This window comes from Portunus trituberculatus, chromosome 24 (assembly GCF_017591435.1).
Source record: "Portunus trituberculatus isolate SZX2019 chromosome 24, ASM1759143v1, whole genome shotgun sequence".
Taxonomy (NCBI): Eukaryota; Metazoa; Arthropoda; class Malacostraca; order Decapoda; family Portunidae; genus Portunus; species Portunus trituberculatus.
In genome coordinates, this window is record NC_059278.1 from 20,033,051 (window position 1) to 20,056,988 (window position 23,938).

The following is a 23,938-nucleotide window of genomic DNA, read 5'->3' on the forward strand; positions in this document are numbered from 1 at the left end:
ACAAGCATAGCACATACCACTTACTTTACTAGAACCACTACCATACCACATTCTTCACTAGAACCAAGATGTATTAGACTAGAACCACCACCACTTACTTTACTAGAACCTAGTATTACCACCACCACCACTTATTTACTACAAACACCACCACCACTTACAAAATACACAGTTTCTTACCTTTAAATGCTGGTGGATGGCCGATTCCCTGGCATCTGTGTCCTCGTGATGGCAGATTCTGATCTGCATCCTGTTTTAAATTTCTCACAGTTCGTGGAACTGGCAAATTTAAAAGCTCGTACTTCAGATTTCGTTCAATCTGGGCTGAACTAAAATGTCGTTCACAAACCACAGCATACTTAATATTAATATGGTCTGAACGGAAACACTTATGGATCCACTGTCTAGCAAGGTTATCATTAGATGGGAATTTATGGTATCTTAGGTTGCTGTCCTTACCAGGTGTACATCCAAATACAGCGCACACTCTTGCTTTACCCATTTAACTATTAATATCGTAATACAAAGCCCGTGAAAAGTACACAATTGCTGATAAAATCTGCCACACGTGAACACACCACCACAACACCAGACGTAAACAATACACATGGTGACGTCAGCGGTTCCAATAATGCCGAAGTGCGTTCACCTCTTAGTCTAATACATCTTGACTCTGCATCAACAAAAGACACATAAATAAAAACAAAAAAGCGATCATTGTGAGATAAAACAAGCATAAAGATTAAGAATGATGACCCAAAAAATAAAGACGGATTCAAAATACGATGGTAGGGCATGAAATATAAAACAAAAGCAACGCATGTGACTGATGAGAAGAACAGTGAAGCAAATGAACGTGAGAAGCGAGAAAAATAAAGGAAACTCACAACAGAAAGATCTTACACACATCCTTAATCTCTTCAGTACCAGGATGCTTTTTCATATTCATTCCTGTTACTATTTGGTGATTTCATACAGCTTCAGAAACTTATGTGGGGATTAGAATAGTCATATGGCCATTAATTAATGTTTTGATCTCCATAGACCTTTCCTAATGCAAATAAATATCGACTAATTGCACACAAAATTTAAGGTAAAAATGTGTCCCAGTATCGAAGGACTGACTCCCTGACTAACTGACTGATTGACTGACTGACTGACTCACTCACTCACTCACTGACTAACTAACTGACCGACTGACTGACTAACTAACTAACTAACTAACTCAACTAACTGACTAACTATCTGACTGACTGAACGACTGACCGACTGACCGACTGACTGACTGACTGACTGACCGACTGACTGACTGACTGGCTAATTGACTCCTCTAACTCCTATCGAGGCAGACTCACGGGCGACGCTGCAGAAGACAAACAAGAAAGGCCATTGACACAAACCTCAGCAATCTTGTCACTACCCTGCCCAGCCTGCAAGTCCCCACAAGTTACGTAAGAGTTATTTCAAGGCTCGTGAAGGCAGCCAATCACCCAAACTTGCCTGCTGACCACACTAATTGCTCTGTATACCCACATCATCACATCCACAGACCCAGCATCCACACAGCCACATCCACACACCATCAGCACCAGAAGCTTTATTCCTGCAGTCATTTACCATTTAAAAAATATCCACACCATATTTTAAGCCGCATATATACATCCTAACCACACCCACACCATATCCACTGCACCAGGAATACCATAAAACCTTCTTTTCTTCATTTATTCTTCCGCTTCAATACTGTGCCACATTTTACCTTGAGATTTGTGTACGATTAGACCATTTTATTGACATTAGGAAGCGTGTATGGATGTCAGAAGATTAATTGCCAGAGTCTTCACTATTTCAATTCCCCCACATGAGTTTCTGAAGCTGTATAAAACCACCAAATAGTAAACACAAGGAATATGGAAACGCGTCATGCCACTGAATGGGCTAACAACACCACGCTACACCACCACACCCAACCAGCCAGCCGAGCCTCTCCACACCATCACCCTCGACACCAAACCATCTTCACAGCGCAGTAAACACCCTACAAACTCCCCCAATGAGTTTACACCTGCAGATAAATATTGTCCTAAGGTAAAGCCACATTTATAAACACTGCGGCCCGGAAGGAGGAAGAGCGGCAGAAAGAAACAAATGTGTAGGTTCCAATTCTCCTTAATTAGTCTTCAGAAACGCGTATACGTGTTGACTGGTAGAACCTCCTCTGGGGACTTAGAGAAAGGAATATTAGAAGCAGAAGGGAGAGAAGGATAGAGGGAGGAGGGATGTGAGTGTGAGGAGGAAACAAAGGGAAAATTAGGAGCGAGGACTGAAGGGAAGGAAGTAAAGCAGAGACTGAGAGAGGGGAAGAGAAGACTGAAAGCAAGTTGTGAGAAAGCGACGGGGGAAGGATAGAGAGTGGGAGAATGACGACGAGAGGAAGGAAGAGAAACAGGAAGAGACGAAGAGGTTATGTCTCAGGAGGAAGCCGGAACAACACTTTCCACAGTCTCTCCTCCTAGATTATGAGGAAGACAATGATGTTTCTGGGAGAGAACAGGAGGGAGGGGGCAGTGAGAAGGAAGGGGAAGAGGAGGTGATGAAGGAAGAAAAATGAAGGAGCAGAGGTGCGATTAATGCAACCAGGCCAGTTTACATGCAACAGTTTACTTCCTCTACGTTGTTGTGGGTGTGCTTGGCGGCTCATTCCCTCAGAAGCCGTGTTTGCGTGGTCTTAACAACAATATATGATCAAATCTGCAATTAAGTAGGTATTTTTTGGCCTGTTTACACTCATACATAAAAAAAAATCTGTCTTCATTGGGAGTTTCCACCGTGGCACAATCACCAGCTCTCTTCTCGGTATTCGCTTGTGCCAGGCAAATGAGACTTCGCCCTCCCTTCCCTCCTTGTTGGAATAATTCTGAGGTCAGCGGCTTTGATAACTTTGCCGGCTCATCCCAGTGCTGTGTTGTGATGTGTTGTCTCGGGCGAGGTCGGTAGAGTTGAGGCTCTGCTCTATGGATGCTCGCTTAAAATGAATGTGAGCCATTGCTGTTAGATACTGTCAGACTGAGTCTTTTGGCTTCGTGGTATGTCGTCGACGTTCAGTAATTTTTCCGCCACAGAATCGATGTTTAGCAACTGAATGGTAAGTTCACGTTAAAGTGTAATAAATATTTTTCACCAACGCGGAATGTTCGGCTGCTGCAACAACACCACTGAACGAATAAAGGACGCTGCCATGTCAAAGCAGTCGTCAAGTTTAATCATTCCTATAGAAAGTAAAACTTGCGCTTAATGAATGGTGTTTTCCGCGCCACAACAGCGAGGTCATAAGGCGCCGTCAGTGTACCAGAGAGTCGCGGTGAAACTCCATATCACTCTTCGTAATCGAGTGTGGTCTAGTCACAAAAAATGTAGCTCAAAGAATTCCTATCGAGAGTGACAAGACGAGCCGCTCAAGTTTTGCGTTGAAGCGTGCGTGGCGTGGCAGGATGGCGTGGGGTGGTTGGTGGGACGGTCGGTGCGGGAGGCGGGGAAGGATATCATGACTTTAAGGCCGCCGCGGGGAAGACAGGATGATCCCCACGTGATTGTAAAAGAAATACCTCGTGAATTCGCGTTCTGAAAAATGGAGCGGCGTTCCGAGGTAGAGCGAATAAAAATATACGATAATACGCGCAACGCACTAAAGAAATTATCCGCCGACACCGTGATTTGCATGAGAGAACCAAGGCCATCGGCGGGAATAGTGTGAAGTTTTACCACTGTACCTGGAGTCACGGCGAGGTAGCGGAGTGGAACGGGAGGCGCTTGAGGCTCGGCAGATGTGGCGCCAAAGTTCAGTCTTGTCTCTGGAACAAAGAAAATACAGTGTTAGAAAAGTATACGTATATAGTGTATGTGCATACTTGATATATCTATTAAAACTTATATCTTCATGTTGTGCTTAATGCATGCAGTACCATAACGCGCTTTCATATTTATTCTGGTAACTATTTCTGTGATTTTATACAGCTTCAGAAACTAAGATGGGATTGAAATAGTGAAGACTGTAGCCATTAATCTTCTGACCTCCTTAAACTCTTCCTAATGTAGAAAAAATCGTCTAACCACACCCAAAACTCATGGTAGTGTCTCTTTTGTCAATAAACGGTTCTTATCATACTCTGAACACACAACATTATTCTACTTGCTTTAGTTTTGTTTCTTTACATCCGTCAAGGTTGAAATATTGCAAAAGAGAACACATCGGAATTAAACAGATCGAACCCTTTCCGGAACTCTCGTTATTTTCTTCCCTTTTCTCTGCAGCGGAAATTAGCGATTTACTTCATTTTTGTTTCCCAGCGCTGGCCGGCTCCCTCTCCCTGTAAAAACCCGTGGAGTGCAATTCGACTCAGAGTAATTAAGCACGGATAAATTTTCTAAGTAATATATATTTTCTGTCTGGCTCTTTAATCATTCAGTGCTATCATGAGAGATTAGCTCATGCATATTCTGCGATATAAGAAACTGGTCAACACTTGTTTGAGCCTCCATTGATTCTTAACCCTTTCAATACTGGGACACATTTTTCTTTTGAGATTTGTGTACGATTGGACCATTTTATTGACTTCAGGAAGGGTCTATGAAGGTCAGAAGATTAATGGCCATAATCTTCAAAAGTTTCTGAAGCTGTATAAAATCACCAAATAATAAACAGAATGAATATGGAGTTAAATAGTAATTCTTCTTATTGCATTTTTTAAGTTGTAAGGGATAAAGTTCACAAGTTCAATGATGCCTGTTCAAATCCTGATTAGATGTCAAGTAACCCCCTGTTTGTAAAGACTCGTGGCGTGAACATGAAATACGTAGCTAGGTACCTGATTCACCGCGGCGGACGACAACAGCGTGGAAAGGAGAGCACAAGCCTTATTTCTCAGGGTGAATCAAACTCCCGCTTTCAAAATGCTTCCTCGCGGACCAGGAAGTCTTGGTCTTGTTTTCGTTTTCCTTAATTACCTTCCTTTCATGTCGAGGAGGCGAGCGGAGAGAGGAGAGAATAGGTGCGCGCCTCAGGACGATACACAATGCGAGAGGAAGCGTAAAGTGGGGACACAAGGGTGGATGTGATGGAAATTTGCATGGGAAATGAAGGATGGGACGATGAGGGACAGCGTGAAGGCAAACAAAGGTAAGGTGTGTTAGACTGCTCGCCGATCCATCCCACTCAAACAGTGACAAGTGAACAATACACAGGTCTCCACTCACCAATGCACCAACTCACATAAGAGACGATGCACTATGACGTGTTTTTATATTCATTCTGTTTACTGTCTGGCGATTATATACAGCTTCAGAAACTAATATGGGGGTTAAGATAGTGAAGACTCTGGCCATTAACCTTCTGACCTTCATAGACCCTTCCTAAAGTAAATACAATCATAATCATCATACCCAAACTCGTGATACTGAAGAGGTTAACTAAAAACTATCAAGTCATAATCTATCCAACGAGAGAACAATTTATTCTCAAAAGTACATTTAGTTCCCTGTCCTGTCTTCGCTGCTAACCCTTTCAGTAACTGCGAGTTCGAGGATAAATCTTTGTCTTTGTCTTTCCCGCGGCTTTTATAAATGTGAGAGAGCCAGGAGGTCACTTTTTGAGGGAGAGAGAGAGAGAGAGAGAGAGAGAGAGAGAGAGAGAGAGAGAGAGAGAGAGAGAGAGAGAGAGAGAGAGAGAGAATCATTGGCATCCTCATCTTTCCTTCCTTTCCACTTCTATATCTGATTTTTTTTCTTTTATTCATCACTCATTAATATTTTTCTCATCCATTTTTTCCTTATTCCTATTCCTCGTTTTCTATTCCACTCATTATTTTATTTTATCTTATTATTCGCTTTTATATTTGACTTCCTCTTATCTCCTTATCTACTTTCTACCGTTTTGTCTTCCTTCTTCTCTTTCTCTTCTTCTTTTTCTTCTTCTTCTTCTTCTGTAACATAATTTCCTTTTTTTTTTTCATTTCCTGTCCTTTCCTTTATTCTTCATTCTCTTCTTCCTCCTCTTCCTCCTCCAATGCCCCTTCTTCCTCCCTTGTTGCTCCTCTTCCTTTTTCTATCTACTCTTCCTCCTTCTCCTCCTCCTTCTCCTTCTCCTCCTCCTCCACCTCCTCCTCCTCCCTTTCCTCTTCCTTGTCCTCGTCCTCCTTCTCCTCCTCCACCTCCTACTCCTTCTTCTCCTCCTACAGTTTTGAGGGATAAAGTTGTTGCATTCTTAGAAAGTAACAACATAATAAACGAATCACAACATGGATTTAGAAACAAGCGGTCATGTCTAACAAATTTACTTGACTTTTTCCATGATATATATAATTTGTACGACAACACTAGAGCGGTTGATGTCATATATCTTGACTTCCAAAAGGCTTTTGACAAAGTGCCACATAAACGTCTTATCAACAAAGTAAAAGCGCATGGTATAACTGGTGACATTGCAGCGTGGATCGAGGATTGGTTGTCTGATCGTAAACAGCGAGTTGTGATCAATGGTAAATCTTCAGAATGGATTAACGTAAGCAGTGGCGTTCCTCAAGGATCAGTTCTGGGACCTATTCTTTTATTATATATATTAACGACATTGATGAAAGAATAAATTGTAAGCTCTCAAAATTCGCAGATGACACAAAATTGCAAACAGAGTAGACTCAGAAAGCCAAAGACAACTTTTGCAAAAGATTTAGATACTCTCATCGAATGGTCAAACAAGTGGCAAATGAAATTCAATATAGATAAATGCCACGTTTTACACATAGGAAATCAAAATCCTCAGGCGACATACAAGATGAATAATATCCCAATGACGAGTGTGGACAAAGAAAAAGATCTTGGTGTCATTGTTTCAGCAGACCTCAAGCCTAGCAAACACTGTACTGAAGTCGTCAAAACTGCGAATAAATTAGTTGGTTTCATTGGACGATCTTTCACTTTCAAGTCTGAAAAATAATATTAACATTATATAACTCACTCGTCCGTCCACATCTCGAATACAATGTTCAGTTTTGGTCACCGTATTACAAAAAAGATATTGAAAAATTAGAAAAATACAACGCAGATTAACAAAAATGATCCCAAGGTTGCGGAACAAATCCTACGAGGAACGCCTAAAGGAATTAAATTTATTTTCTCTTGAGAAACGGAGAGTAAGAGGCGACCTTATCATGCTTTTCAAAATTTTTAATGGGTTTGCAAATATGAATATTCAAAAATACGTATCAGTCGACCAGTCAAATGTCACCAGAAGCAATGGTTTCAAAATTGTTGGTAAGCGTTTTGTAACAAATGAAGTCAAACACTTTTTCTTTAATCGCATAGTCAATATATGGAATGGTCTGCCATCAAATGTTGTCAACTCAGGTACTATCGAAACGTTCAAAGTTCGCCTCGATAAATACTTTGAATGTAATCCCCGGTTGTCGCTATTCATTTCCGAATAATTTGCGCTTTTTCTTTTATCTCCCGGGCCTCTGATCGTGGAATTAAATTGCCCGTTAGTTTAAATTACTCTCACCCTCCATACATGACACAGATAGCCCGGAGTGAACGGTCACTACTTTTACTCTCGATCTGTGAAGGGCTGTGGATAGTCAAGAGCCCTGACAGTAGGTGACCATCATCGGGATTTAAGGTACCAGGGTCACCGCTGCAGGGGTAACCATACAGTGTGCGGCGCCCTTTAAAGGGAAGTGCACTTTTACAGTGGTTGTACGGAGCTGGGGCCTGATTGACTGCTGCCTCTCTTGAAAGCGCCAGGCAAGGCTGCCGCACCACCTTTTTGACTCCACACTGTGTTTACATACATACTACACTACACTGCATACACGCACAGATAGCCCAGAGTGAACGGTCACTACTACTACTCTCGACCTGTGACGGGCTGTGTTTGGAGAGGGCCTTGTCAACCATTGATCATCATCGGGAACTAAGTACCAGGGATCAATGTTGCAAGGGGTTATCAGCGTACGGCGTCCCTACAGGGAAAGTATGCTATCTCAGTGGATTGAACGGAGCTGGGGCCTGATTGACTGCTGCCTCCCTAGAAAGCGCCAGGCAAGGCTGCCGCACCACCCATTCGACATACACACTGTGCATCCACGTACACAATGCACACACCACATGACATTCACCAAGCGTTAACACTTTCCCCCACAAACACAAGTAGTCAGACGTAGATTACACATTTCCTTTTCACTCTCTACTAAAATTCCATGTGATTTTTTAATATCACATGGTTTCGCCTTTTTTTTCCTGCCAGCCTCGGCTGGAGGGAGGGGCAGGTGGGAGGAGCCTTCTGCTTTGCTGTCCTGTCTCTACCACTGGTAGTTAGTAGATAGTTTTCACAAACAGCCTAGTAAGGACCTAAGGGTCTGTTGCTGTTTGTCTTCCTTTGTATTCCTTTGTATTCCTCCTCTTTCTCCTCCTCCTCCTCCTCCTTCTCCTCCTCCTCCTCCTCCTCCTCCTCCTCTTACTCTTCCTCTTGCTTTTCCTCTTCCTCTTCCCCTTTCTCCTCTTCCTCTTCTTCCTTCTTCTGTTTTTCTTCTATTCCTCCTTCTCCTCTTCCCTTTTTTTCCCCTTCTCCTCCTTCTCCTCCTCCTCCTCCTTCTCCTCCTCCTTTTCCTCCTCCTTATCCTTCTCCTCCTCCTCCTCCTCCTCCTCCTCCTCCTCCTCCTCCTCCTCCTCCTCCTCCAACAAAGGCAAATGGACTAGAGCGGGACCCTAAGGAGGTTTACAGAGGAGGACATTGGCAGATCGTCACTCATCCTCTGTCTAATTACCACAATCAGAACAAACTCCCCCCCGTCTCTCTCTCTCTCTCTCTCTCTCTCTCTCTCTCTCTCTCTCTCTCTCTCTCTCTCTCTCTCTCTCTCTCTCTCTCTCTCTCTCTCTCTGATCTCTTTCTCTCTGATCAATCCTGTCTCCTTCATTTTTCTTTTTATTCTTTTTTTCTTCGTTGAATCTTTTATTCCTGGTTTCATTATGTCCTTTCTTTTCCTTCCTGGACATGTCACCTAGCTTTTTATTACTCTCTCTCTCTCTCTCTCTCTCTCTCTCTCTCTCTCTCTCTCTCTCTCTCTCTCTCTCTCTCTCTCTCTCTCTCTCTCTCTCTCTCTCTCTCTCTCTCTCTCTCTCTCTCTCTCTCTCTCTCTCTCTCTCTCTCTCTCTCTCTCTCTCTCTCTCTCTCTCTCTCTCTCTCTCTCTCTCTCTCTCTCTCTCTCTCTCTCTCTCTCTCTCTCTCTCTCTCTCTCTCTCTCTCTCTCTCTCTCTCTCTCTCTCTCTCTCTCTCTCTCTCTCTCTCTCTCTCTCTCTCTCTCTCTCTCTCTCTCTCTCTCTCTCTCTCTCTCTCTCTCTCTCTCTCTCTCTCTCTCTCTCTCTCTCTCTCTCTCTCTCTCTCTCTCTCTCTCTCTCTCTCTCTCTCTCTCTCTCTAACCTTTACCTCTTCTCCCATCCTATTGAGCTCTCTACGGCCTCCCCTCGTCCATCAACTCTCTGGCCATTCCTCTCCCAATCCCCAAACCTATTTCTCTTCCACCTTTCAACCCTCCCTCTTAGCCACATTCCTCTAATCTCTCTCTCTCTCTCTCTCTCTCTCTCTCTCTCTCTCTCTCTCTCTCTCTCTCTAAGACAAGCAATGGCAGATAAGCAGAACGACAGAATCCTTCCCCTACACGAATATCTATGTGTGTTTATGTATGGCGATGACGTTTCACCTTTAATATCCATAAGTATGCAATATTTATCTCTCCTGTTGTTGTATTGGCAGTAATCCTAAATGGTCAGTGTAAATACATAATGTGTGTGTGCCTGCATGTGTGTGTGTGTGGGGGGAAGGGGTGAGGGAGAAGGGAAGGGTTCACAGCATAGGCAGGCAGCAGACACGAGGCACGAGGCACAGTGGTCATAACAATTACCAGGATGACTAACTCGTAACTTCCGCCTAGGTCCTGATAGAGCACCGCCACGGACTCACTCACCTGCCTCGCCTGCATCTGTTTCACCTGCTAGAGAATTGGCGGGATACATACACTGATACACAGATAGATTGATAGATAGGTAGGTAAGTAGATAGGTAAGTTGGTAAATAATGGTAATGATAGGTAAATAGGTAGATACATAGATATTCATTTATTCAGATAGTTAGATAGATAAATAGATGGATGGATAGAAAGATAGATAGATACAGTAGATAGACAAATAGATAGATAGATACAATAGATAAGTAATGGCAATAACAAGTAAATAGGTAGATATATAGGTATTTATTTATTTATTTATTTAGATAGATAGATAGATAGATAGATAGATAGATAGATAGATAGATAGATAGATAGATAGATAAATAGATAGATAAATAATGGCAATGATACGTAAATAGGTATATTCATAGATATTTATTTAGATATATTGATAGATAATGATGGTGACAGATAATTAAATAAGTATGATAGATAGATAGATAGGTATTCTATTAGCGACACCAGACAAGCTAACTCCAATAACTTACCTGTCATTTGTAGGTCTCTTCTTGATAAGTAAGTGACTATTAATAGCTTAACCTTACCTTACCAACATTTCAAGCTAAGAAACCCAAGATAAGTCGAAAAGGAGGCAGTTTTTTGGCGAGAAAACACGTAATTTTTTCCACTGGTTTCTCGTAGCTTCTCTTATTTATTTTGCTCATTATACCCCTATGCTATCATTTGGTGAGATTAATAAAGGGCTTCACATCTATCTATCTATATATCTATCTATCAGTAATAAAGGCCTTCACATCTATCTATCTATCTATCTATCTTTCTATCTATCTATCTGTAATAATAAAGGCATTCACATATATTTATTTACTATCTATCTATCAGCAATAAAAGTCTTTACATCTCTCTCTCTCTCTATGTATTTATCTATCAGTAATAAAGGTCTTCACATTTATCTATCTATATATCAATCTATCAGTAATAAAGGCCTTCACATCTATCTATCTATCTATCTATCTATCAGCAAAAAAAGTCTCTACATCTCTCTCTCCATCCATTTATCTATCTATCTATTAGCAAGTGAAGCAAATGTAACGTAAATATATCAAGACACCTGTATTTTGAAAGGTAAAAGCTGAGTCATGGCCAGGAAATAATCAGATGGAAATTTAAAAATGTACAAAACAGAAGCCACAGAGGGACGGAACCACCAATAAGCTTCGTCAGCTTTCATCACCAGCCTAAAAGACCCATAGCAACACAAAGACCTCCCTTAACCTTCCCCACTCTCATATCTGCCACCTGCCTGTCCACTCACCTTCCACACACCCGAGGGAGAAACTGACGTCATTTCATCTGCGTCTCTATCTATCCGTCCTGACTTTGCACCATATTCAGAAACCCTTCCCTCTCTCACCACGACCATTTTCAAAGACCATGGAGACGATTAGCCGAGTTTTAACCCCTTCTACTACTGACTACTTTTCACCAGGAGTTTTGTGTACCATTAGAGCATTTTACTAATATTAGCAAGGGTGTATGGAGGGCAGAAAATTAATGGCCAAAGTCTTTACTCTCTTAATCTCAATATAAGTTTCTGAAGCTGTTTATAATCACCACATTGTAAGCAGAGTGAGTATGGAAATGTGTCATAGTAGTGAAGGGGTTAACGAGTATTTTTCTTGTCGATAATCTTGAAAACTTGTTAATATATGTGTCACTAGAATTACAGAAACATCCTTAAAACGGTCCGAATGTAGGTTGGGCTTCCTCACTCGGGGCAAAGGTTTCTTAAGCGGGTGGGCTATGAGATAAGAGGTACCCCAAAAAGTATCCCCTTTACCCCATAAATTCCCGTGAAAGGCCTACATGATATAGATAAAAGAAAAAAATAAGTAAGTAATAAAAACCCGTGTCACTTCAACTAGAGCCTTTTGAAAATAGTGAAGGTGCAGCGCGGAAGTGTTTCAGAATATGGAGTGTGTTCTAGCCACGTTTTCTGTTCCAGGCATGGAAGAAAGACAACGTGAGCTGCTGAGGTAATAAACACTTGATTTTTACGCTAAACTGGTGGAATAATCAACAAACTAATGGCAAACTAATGAAATAGACTATATAATGTCAAACTGACGAATAAAGACGCTAAATAATGCCAAATTGAAGAGTGAAAATAAGAAATAATAACAAATTAATGAACGATTCAGCTAACACGAAATAAAGCAATGAAAAGCGAAGAACATAAATCGATTAACACCAAAAAGAAATGAGCGTGTACTTTACCCCTTCAGTACCAGGAAGTGTTTACATATTCATTCTGGTTACTATTTAGTGATTTCATACAGCTTCAGAAATTTATGAGGGTATTAAAATCGTGAGGACTCTGGTCATAAAACTTCTGACCTCAATAGGCTCTTCCTAGTGTAAATAAAATTGTCTAATTACACAAAAAAAACTCGTGGTAAAAATGTGTCCCAGTACTGAAGGGGTTAAGTAAATGTAAAAACATATAATCATCCTTCTCATATTCCTTAACTCTGTGTGTGTGTGTGTGTGTGTGTGTGTGTGTGTGTGTGTGTGTGTGTGTGTGAGTGGTGCGTGCCGGCGCCTGCTATACACGTAATGGACCTGAGGCTCCTAAAATACTGTCCCAGCTGCTGTCAGAAAGTGCAAATATTTAAACGGAAATTCCATTAATTCCCCACACAGCTGCGGCGGCGGTGCAGTGGTAAGATTTTCAACCTTTATGAAGCCCCGGTGAGATTGCCGTGGTGTGGAGCATTACTCAAGGTTCCTGTGATGTTGTGTGAGCGTCAGTACTTCAGCCAGACACCACCAGCTGCCACGAGGCTTCACTGTAGCACACTATTAGTTAGAACCATCACAACAATATCCAGCATCACAAAGCACCTAAAATAAATACGTGCATCAATAAATGTGACCAAAAGAAACAGAAGAATGATTCATGAAGAAGATAAGATATCGCACCATCCAATAAATACCAAGATAAGCCAATTAGGAGGCTGTAAAGGCAAACTTGGTGCGAGACCTAATTAGCGCACCACCGGATGGCTTAATGAACCGCCCTGACACTGGACAGACGAGGCGCGAGGCAGGAACAAGCACACGACTCATGGTGTGTCGGCGGCGGGCTGGTCATGACGGGACGCGAGTGGGCGCGGGAGGCTACAGGGCGCCGGGCAGTTCGACGCGTGCCTCCTTGGTGAGCGGAGTGGCGCCTCTCCATAGCCCGCCGCTCACCGCTCCGCACTTGTTCATCTGACCGGCGCAAGTCGCCCGCGCCGTGAGTCCTGAACCGCGATTGTGGATTACACGCTGCATTCCAGTGACCTGTTACCTTTCACGCCACAAGACAGCCCCGCATCCGGCCATAACTCATCCTGCCGCTGTAGTAAAACTTTGCACCACAAACGAGCACAAAGTTTTGCATCATAGACTCAATAAAGATATTGTTTCTTCGACGTTTACGTGACATGAAAATAAAATCACCAGCGGCAAAATTTAGGACAGTAGCTAACTTATCGATAACACACTGATCGAGGTAAAAGAAACAAGTGACTTACATACAGAAAAATAGTTATACATTCATCTCTAGTTAAAGTCTGGCAGTGGATTGGAGGGTATCGCTAGCCTCGGATACACCTGGCGCACCTGAGTTGTAGCGGTGACTAATTGCACACCTGTCACAAGGAACACCTGCTTGGGGAAAATCAGTTTGAGATTTCTTGGTAAGTACAGTGAATGATATACACTTTTCTAGGTACCTTATCCATCACGGCGGCACTTTTTTTTTTTTTCTTTGCTGGTCAAGGACAACAGTGAAAACAACAATAGGGTGATATTCCGTCGCTGTATTGTCAATGTTCTCATCCCTCTATCGATACATGATACATTTCACCTTTATTTCAGGTCACGAAACATTTATTAACCAAACTCTAACCCGAAAGCGTAAATGAATAAATAAATATATAAACAAAAATCCCGCAAAAAGAAAAAAAAAAAATGTTGGGACAATTTCACGATTTTACACTCGAGATGAACTTTACATTAACCGAGGAGAGACACCTCCGCAACGCAACATGAGCGAGAGTTAATGTGTCGCAAATTTACATACTTCCCGAATAAACTTCCCAGAATATACACAAGGATTTGCACATCGCCGCCGCAACACACCCTTGGACGATCTCACGGCTAACAAAATACACAACCTCGGGGGGACAACGAACCTCACATTAAGAAGGAAGATTAGAAAATGAGATGATACACTATTGTTTCGCGCTGAGGCTCCCAGACTCCCACTAAGAGCTCCATTCACTCCCGAAGAATCTTTAATGGGGGAAAAAGAAGGAAAATACACCAAAAACTGAGGTGCGTGGGTAAAATAAGGTAAAAGAATACAAATACGAATCTTCTCCGGTCGATTATGAAACTTATTGCTCTGTATTACAAAGAGAAACTTGAAATGAAAACGAAAGCCGAAAGAAATCCCGGAGCGGACTTCACACGTTCTTCCTCCTCCCGCGAGATGATGAAAGGAGACAAGAGTTCTAGACCCACGGAAGTCACTGGAGCGGAGACGAAGCCTTAAACAAAATTAGAGAGCGAAGTTACGGATGGAATAACAAATACAAACATTAAAACAAATTCACGGCATTCCAATTAAAAAAGACAAACTTGTGATAATTTTCTTCAAACCTATACGAAGTTATGCAAGGCTGGTGATTCACTAATGAGAGAGAGAGAGAGAGAGAGAGAGAGAGAGAGAGAGAGAGAGAGAGAGAGAGAGAGAGAGAGAGAGAGAGAGAGAGAGAGAGAGAGAGAGAGAGAGAGAGAGAGAAGCTTACGTCATGATCAAAACTTTCGTGTGGCGACAAATCAAAGACTGAAGTTGCTAATTAATTCTTGTTTCTTAACCCCTTCAGTACCATGAGGCGTTTCCATAATCATTCTGCTTACTATTTGCAGTATTTGGCAATTCTCTACAGCTTTAGAAACTTATGTGGGATTAAAATAGTGAAGACTGCGGCCATTAATCTTCTGACCTCCATAAACCCTTCCTAATATCAACAAAATGGTCTGATCACACCCAAAACTCCTGGGAAAAAAGCCTCTCAGTATTGAACGGGTTTAAGGCACACCACCAGTACAGAATCTCGTCATTACTATATCTGGCCTCGAAAAATGCTTCCCTCAAACTTTTAATTCACGTGTTTAGGCAAGTAAAGGTGTCTTTGATATGTTCCTCGTACACAAGGAAGTAATTAATCTAATGGTTCTCTCTCTCTCTCTCTCTCTCTCTCTCTCTCTAACATACACATACACACACACACACACACACACACACACACACACACACACACACACACACACACACACACACACACACACACACACACACACACACACATTTTTCTTTCCCTTTCTAGAAACACGCCACACTCACTTTTCCTCTCCCCTTTTCTATCTCTCAGAGCAGTCCAGGAAAAACTACCTTTGCCCTTCCCACCTATTCACTCCCATGCTACTAATCACAGCGACGCACAGGTGACTTGCCTCGGACCGGAAAGGAAGAGTAAAAGAACATCCTTACCTTCAACAAAGCTACAGTGTAATAAATTGATACAAGTCATCCCAGCACACAGAAATAGAATAGTGCTTGCGTGTTTTGACTCCGCAGCGAAGGGAGGAGGTTAATAAAGATGTGTTTAATGTATGCGTGGAAGAATGCGGAATGGAACATGCGTTAGGGGAACAGAAGCAAGAGGATTCACAAAGAGGAAAAGCTTGTTGTTATTAAGAGTGAAGGGAACTTGTGTGTGTCTGTGTGTGTGTGTGTGTGTGTGTGTGTGTGTGTGTGTGTGTGTGTGTGTGTGTGTGTGTGTGTGTTTGAAGTGTTGCATATATACGCATCACTTTCCTCGAGTCTTAGAGCTGGAGAGCCAAAACATGTGCAGCGAAGTGAGTGACAACAATGTGACAAAAGCATAATATGACTTACACACGCTGCCAACCAACCCTTCGTCCTCAGATGTTGCTCACAACAACTCATGTTTTCCGCAAAGTCACCCACGGTCTGAGGGAAGGCAAGGCAAGGCAAGGCACGGCACGGCACGGCACGGCACAGCACCCAAAGACACGCAAAGACAATCAAAGACAAGACCAAACAGTCAAGGGGTGAAAGCAAAACAAGGAGACACAAAACATACAACGTTCACAGATACATGAAAACCCAGAGAACAAAGGGGGAAAAATGAAGGAAGAGACGGAAAGTTTTAGGACAAAAGGCTTAAAAAGTGACGTAACTGTGAGAGTGAGGAGATGGTGAGACGGTGACGGGCTTATGCATATTAGGGAAAAGGGTCGAGGCGGAGCAGCAGCAGTGAGAGGAGGCGAACTGGTAGCAGATAAAGGCTTTCTCCGTTCACCAAACACAAGTAAAAACTTCACGTCAATGAGGAATGAAGACGAACAGGAGGAGGAAGCGGAGGAAGAGGAGGAGGAGGAGGAGGAGGAGGAGGAGGAGGAGGAGGAGGAGGAGGAGGAGGAGGAGTTGGAGGAGGAGGAGGAGGAAGAGGAGAAAGAAGAGAAGGAGAGGGTAAAAACAAGGGCGAGGACTAGAAAGAGGAGGAGGAAAAAGGAAGGTAACAAACGAATAACAAATTCCATTAAAATAAAAAAAAACACACATGGAAAAATATGCTGCGATTTGATCAATTTAGGCCAATCATGAAACTTTCCTGTCGTCTTTTCTTTGTGGGGAGAGAGAGAGAGAGAGAGAGAGAGAGAGAGAGAGAGAGAGAGAGAGAGAGAGAGAGAGAGAGAGAGAGAGAGAGAGAGAGAGAGAGAGAGAGAGAGAGAGAGAGAGAGAGAGAGAGAGAGAGAGAGAGAGAAATTCAGTAACGTTCTATCCCTCCAGAATATAAAATGAAAACAAATATAAACAGATTATAGCAAATGAACGAAACAAACTAAATAAAATACGATAGAGACCAATGAAAAAAAAAAGAAAATCGAACTACCTACGTATCAAAGTTTACGTAATGGAACGTTCACAAATCAGCGGAGACTACTATTCCAGTGGACTTTTTTTTCTTTTTTTTCTAATATTCATCTCTCTTACATAAGAAAAATATTACTGAAAAATTAGCGTGAGTAGTGATGGATCTACAGTCAATAAAAAGACTCTAAGCTGGTATCATATATATTTTGTCAGGCTCGTTTTCTCCCTCCCACTCAGAGGAACAATCAGCCTTATGGTTTTATGAATGGAGATATGTTTTTTTTTTTTACAGTCCTCTTGTTCTTTTTATATCGACATGTATTATTTGTAAGCTATCTTTGTGCTGTATACTGAGAAAATTACAATGTCCCATGTTTTTCTCTTTCTCATCTCTCTCTCTCTCTCTCTCTCTCTCTCTCTCTCTCTCTCTCTCTCTCTCTCTCTCAATTGAGCTCAGTCATAAAATCATTTCTAAAGTTCTAATGCACCTGTCAAGTGACTTATTACCTTCCTATTAAATAAAGTGATTGATTAGATAAATAATTAATCACGAACAACCCCCTTTTTTTATTATCTCTCTCTCCTCTCTCTCTCTCTCTCTCTCTCTCTCTCTCTCTCTCTCTCTCTCTCTCTCTAAGTACGTTCTGCGCCACGAGAGGGCCGGGGTTGGTATTCTTCTTGTCCCGCTAACAACTTTCAAACTTGTCCAGTCCACCAGCGCTAACCACCCACCGTCTAACACAAACCTTGGGAGAACTTTAATTTGAGCCCATGCGATGAAATTAAGAGGACAGGAGAAGGGCGAAGGAAAGGAGGCCTAGGCTGAAGAGAAGCACAATGAGGAGGGAAAGTGGACGATGAAAGTGAGATGTTAGTGTGAAAATAAGGAAAGTGATGGTGATGAGGAAGAAGATACTCATGTTAAGGAGGCACAAGGGAACGACAAAGAGGTTGCAAGGAAGGTGATAAAGAGATGGAGGAGAAAGATGGACATGAATACGAAAAAGAGGAAGATCATTAACCTTGTGTATGATTAGACCATTTTACTGACATTAGGAAGGGTCTATGGGGGGTCAGAAGATTAATGGCCACTGTCATCACTATTTTGATCCCCCACATGAGTTCCTGAAGCAGTATAAAATCACCAAATAGTCACCAGAATGAATATGAAAACACACCACGGTACACAAGGGCGAGAACACACAATAAACAGGTAACAGAAGGTTCATTCACGCGTTATGAAGTTACCAGACTAAATGAAAACCTTATTTAATCATATAGAAGAGAAAACCGGGACGAAAGAATGAAAGGAAGAATAAATAAAGGAGAAGGAAGGAGAGCAAGAAAAAAGGAGACAATCACTTTCGTTAAATAATTCTATAAATGAGAATTGAAAAAACAATCACTCAGAGGAACGTCCCAGCCTCTCCCTCTTACTTCGCCGATTTCTCTGGTCTTGTGTGCGCGGGAAAATTTACGCTCTACTGGCAAATCTAACGCCCGCAGTCCATCTCCACAAAGGCAGCCTGGAATAGGGCAGGGCATAAATTTGAGTCAATGCAACCTAGAATACTTTAGTTCGGTTTCCATTACTTCACCTCATTATTTCTTGTATCTCTCTCTCTCTCTCTCTCTCTCTCTCTCTCTCTCTCTCTCTCTCTCTCTCTCTCTCTCTCTCTCTCTCTCTCTCTCTCTCTCTCTCCATATACTGTCCATGTGATAATTTTCTTTTTTTTGTATTTTTCTATAATTTTCAGCTCCATCTTTTTCTTACTTCCCTGTTTTGCAATCACGCTTATTATCTCTCTCTCTCTCTCTCTCTCTCTCTCTCTCTCTCTCTCTCTCTCCAAAATTTATTTCAAAGGTGATGATTTGAGGAAATTAGCATTCAAGCGGAGGTCAAGGCCCATCGCAGAGCAGAGAGAGAGAGAGAGAGAGAGAGAGAGAGAGAGAGAGAGAGAGAGAGAGAGAGAGAGAGAGAGAGACAGAAAATTGTAGATGAGTGCAATAATGATAAAAATCCATTGAGAAGGGTGTGACGTGACGCATTTAAGTTAGGAAAAGAAAAAAAGAATACAAAGGAATACAAAGGAAAGAACAGACAGCGACAACCTTACTGGGACTCACGAGGCTGTCTGTCTGACTAAGCTACCACTGCGGGTATTACTCAGAGAATCAAATGTTAAGAGAAAAATTTGTAATGAAAAGTATGGAAGAGGAAGTACGGATGGAGAAGGAGGAGGAGGAGGAGGAGGAGGAGGAGGAGGAGGAGGAGGAGGAGGAGGAGGAGGAGGAGGAGGAGGAGGAAAAGAAAACGAAAAAGAGTAAAAGAAGAAAGAGAAAAGAGGAGATTAAGAAGGTGATGGATGAGAGGAAGGAAACAGGAGATGATGGGAGTGATGGTGATGCCAGAGAGAGAGAGAGAGAGAGAGAGAGAGAGAGAGAATAAAACAACAACACGTCACATAATTTACGAAGGTCTTTGAGGGACTTCAGAAACACTCCGGGAGGGGGAACTAGGAAACAACTTTTGCACGAAGCTTGACCTCGCCAGCACGAACACAAAAGGCGGAGGGAAGGGGAAAAAATAGGCGAGGGAAACAGAGGAAAGAACAACCGGAGGACTCAACCCGTGATGAAACGAAGGATGAAAAGAAGAATAAAAAAGAAAAGTTGGAGAAATGGTGAAAAGGAACAATCGTAAAAAAGAGAGAAGGTGGAGAAAAAGGGAAAAATGAGAGGCAAACGAGAAGGAAAGAATGAAAGAATGTTCCTGTAAGTGAATGAAGGAAGCACAAATGGAAAAGAAAGGAGAAATGCAGGAAAAAAAGGAGAAAAGTAAAATATGAGAGAGAGAGAGAGAGAGAGAGAGAGAGAGAGAGAGAGAGAGAGAGAGAGAGAGAGAGAGAGAGAGAGAGAGAGAGAGAGAGAGAGAGAGAGAGAATCACGAAAAAAAAGATACATTTATACACAATCGTACAAGAACACAAGGTTACAAAAACACCTAAAAAAAGAACATATAACACTTTACCTTTGACTAATGTGAGAGTAATGGCGGAATAAGAAGAACAGAGATGAACTAATAGAGAAATAGATGAGGATGATGAAATTGTGAAAGATGTTGGTTTTGTAATAAGAGGCGGCGATTTTCAAGACAGTGTAATATCCAATAGCGCTTTGGTCTCACTTCACGCAGGAAATGACCCAGGAAAAAGAAAAATACAGTGAGTAGGGGAAGAGGAGGAGAGAGAAATGTGTTGATTGGTAACTCTAATAGCCATCACTCAACATATAAAACTGGAAAAAGGAAAAACAAAGTAGCTAAAATAAAATAACGTTTGAAAAGAAATTGAAGCTAAAAGTGAACAATATTTGAAATACTGAAAAAAAAACAGATGTGCTTATACACTCACACACACACACACACACACACACACACACACACACACACACACACACACACACACACACACACACACACACACACACACACACACACACACACACACACACACACACACACACACACACACTCTCTCTCTCTCTCTCAACAGGAAAATAATAACACTGTTAAAAGAATAAAATAAAACACCGGCTTTCCTTCCCTTCCTGTGTGTCTCCCTGAGGTCACAGGTCGGCTAGACAATTACAACTGAAGGAAATGGATGTAGAGAGAGGAAGAAAGAAGCTGACGATGGAAGAGCTCCTGGGAGGGCGGCTGTAAAGGGGCGGCGTCTTAATGAGAGAGAGAGAGAGAGAGAGAGAGAGAGAGAGAGAGAGAGAGAGAGAGAGAGAGAGAGAGAGAGAGAGAGAGAGAGAGAGAGAGAGAGAGAGAGAGAGAGAGAGAGAGAGAGAGAGAGAGAGAGAGAGAGAGAGAGAGAGAGAGAGAGAGAGAGAGAGAGAGAGAGAGAGAGAGAGAGAGAGAGAGAGAGAGAGAGAGAGAGAGAGAGAGAGAGAGAGAGAGAGAGAGAGAGAGAGAGAGAGAGAGAGAGAGAGAGAGAGAGAGAGAGAGAGAGAGAGAGAGAGAGAGAGAGAGAGAGAGAGAGAGAGAGAGAGAGAGAGAGAGAGAGAGAGAGAGAGAGAGAGAGAGAGAGAGAGAGAGAGAGAGAGAGAGAGAGAGAGAGAGAGAGAGAGAGAGAGAGAGAGAGAGAGAGAGAGAGAGAGAGAGAGAGAGAGAGAGAGAGAGAGAGAGAGAGAGAGAGAGAGAGAGAGAGAGAGAGAGAGAGAGAGAGAGAGAGAGAGAGAGAGAGAGAGAGAGAGAGAGAGAGAGAGAGAGAGAGAGAGAGAGAGAGAGAGAGAGAGAGAGAGAGAGAGAGAGAGAGAGAGTATAAACCATTTCTTACTTTAAATTTGTCACACATACTTACACAAATACCTCAACGCACACATTCAGAGGCCTCACCTCGTCCCATCACACACACACACACACACACACACACACACACACACACACACTCACACACAAGTCAGCTGCTAATAACGCCTCCATATGACCCTGGTTAAGGAGAGCCACGTACCGCCGTAATGTGGGCTTCGTGGTGTCGCCCTGCCCTATTGTTCCTCTCAGTCCCCCAAGCGCCTGGTTGGTGGTCGTGTCCTGAATGCCATTACAACTATTAGTCGACACAGAGAAGCTGATGGGTGTGTATGTGGTGTTGCAATGGGCGTGATATTGGTGGTGGTGGTGGTGAGGGTGATATGGTGGTGGTGGTTGGTGGTGGGTAGTAGTAGTAGTAGTAGTAGTAGTAAGTAAAATAACAAGATAATTAAAGGACAAGCATAATATTGAAAAACAAGGACTAGAACCAGAATATAGACTGAAGGACACTTTTTTTTTAGACGTGCAAAGAACACGCGAACATTAGGGAAGCTATAAAAGGGCAGAAGAAAATATATATATATGGGGAAAGTTCTTCAGATAGTAGTAGTAGTAGTAGTAGTAGTAGTAGTAGTAGTAGTAGTAGTAGTAGTAGTAGTAGTAGTAGTAGTAGCATGAATGTGTTGCCTCTAAGTAAACAAAACATTATAAACGTCACTTAACAAACCAGAAACAGGAAAGAGACAGAGTGGTCGGCCTTCCACACTACAATAAGTGAAGCATTATGTGTTGGACGCGTTGCCTTAATGAAGAACTTAGCCGCTGGTCAAACGCCGCCAAGAACAGACGGAAATAAGCGCTGGAAATCAACACTTTTTATAACTCTTCCGTGGAACGACAACAAGAAAACAATGAGCCAAGGAAATGTACTGAGAGAGAGAGAGAGAGAGAGAGAGAGAGAGAGAGAGAGAGAGAGAGAGAGAGAGAGAGAGAGAGAGAGAGTTATAGTGATTGATATAACCAGAGACAAGAAATCAAACTAACGATTTTACGCCGTAGAGACAATGTTACAAAGTAGATGTGATAACAAGAGTGATAAGTGTGTGTGTGTGTGTGTGTGTGTAGAAACAGAAACACACACACACACACACACACACACACACACACACACACACACACACACACACACACACACACACACACACACACACACACACACACACACACACACACACAGGGAGCAGAAAGTCATTAAACAAAGTAACACTGCATAAACATAAAACTTCTGCGACTTTCATCAGAAGCTGCGGAGAATCAAATCCCACAGAGGAATGCAAGTCAAAGAAATGGAAAAAAAATAAATCAACACACACACACACACACACACACACACACACACACACACACACACACACACACACACACACACACACACACACATCCTTTCACCTGTAAAAAACCTTCGCATATTCTCATCACAATAGAAGAGGAAAAAAAATAAAGAATATGAATAGGTGAGGCGTAGGAGGAACAGACGATTAGTTCCCAAGCAAAGAATGAACTCATCACAAAGACTTACAATACAGAATAACAATACAGAACTTGGGAGGCTTTCAACATATTTTTTCCACCAGTTTTTCTTGATTTTTTTTTTCGGCCTTCGTTTAAAGATTGGTACTGAATTGTGTCCATTTTCTTTTTATCGTTATCCATTACTAGTGTCCGTTTTACTTAGAAAAATAGATAAATGAATACACAAACAACCATTTTCTATATCTAAGGCAACGTACTTGTGTCTTTTCTTATACTGAGTGCGCTGGTGACGTCAAACATAGCACAGAGGTCGCAGGAATCAAACCCACGCCCACTCCCTCGCTGGAAACTCAAGGAACGGCCTGCCAGTGCAATGAAGCGATGCACTTTATAAAGGAAGAGGATATTGGCCACGTGATTTGAAGGCCATCTGCAAAAATTGAATACCTGCGGATTTGTAAACTTTCCAAATATAACTTCCTATGCGATCATTTGGAGGGAAGGTGGGAAAAAAAAGGTGAATTGAATTGTCGGGGCAAAAGAAATGCGATGTTTTTATTCGTGTGGAAAAGTAATATTAATAATGCCGCGTGACAGTAAAGCAGGTGGTGTGTGTTAATTATCATAATGGCTGTCACGTTTTGAGCTTTGCGTGTCACCTTTCTAATGCTGTTTTTTTATCTATTTTTTTTTTCGTGTGTGCATAGGTGTTGCTCTCTCTCTCTCTCTCTCTCTCTCTCTCTCTCTCTCTCTCTCTCTCTCTCTCTCTCTCTCTCTCTCTTGGCCTTTTTCATCTTGCTTATTTCTGCATCTCTTTCACCACTCGCGCAAAGGTTCGTGAGAAGATTAATTTTCTTGTCCCGAGCGAATATTCATCTTATGACAGAAAATGAAGGAGCATGTAAGATCCATCATTACCTCAACACTAATCAGGAAATGAGAATCGTGAAACCATAAACATCCTGAAAGAGAAAAACTATTGCGCGATCCAGGTAGATTATTTTCACCTGTACAGTTTATTAATGAGAATCAACTATATCTATGTTTTTTTTTTAT

General features: G+C 42.1%; 1 protein-coding gene and 1 long non-coding RNA gene across 3 annotated transcripts in view; one reads left to right on the forward strand and one right to left on the reverse strand.

The window, feature by feature from the left end:
• Nucleotides 1-252: 252 nt before the first annotated feature.
• The window catches only part of LOC123508143, an 84,698-nt gene continuing 61,012 nt past the window's right edge, over nt 253-23,938 (reverse strand). The window contains exons 2-3 of the long non-coding RNA XR_006675872.1: nt 3,771-3,851; nt 253-673 (exon numbers count right to left, since the gene is read on the reverse strand). This is a non-coding gene — a long non-coding RNA (uncharacterized LOC123508143). The remainder of the gene's footprint in view (nt 674-3,770; nt 3,852-23,938) is intronic.
• LOC123508141 (dopamine receptor 2-like) overlaps nt 13,176-23,938 on the forward strand; it is a 201,489-nt gene continuing 190,726 nt past the window's right edge. For both annotated transcript variants that reach the window (XR_006675870.1, XM_045261664.1), the window contains exon 1: nt 13,176-13,759. The gene's annotated coding sequence lies outside the window, so the exon portion shown is untranslated. The remainder of the gene's footprint in view (nt 13,760-23,938) is intronic.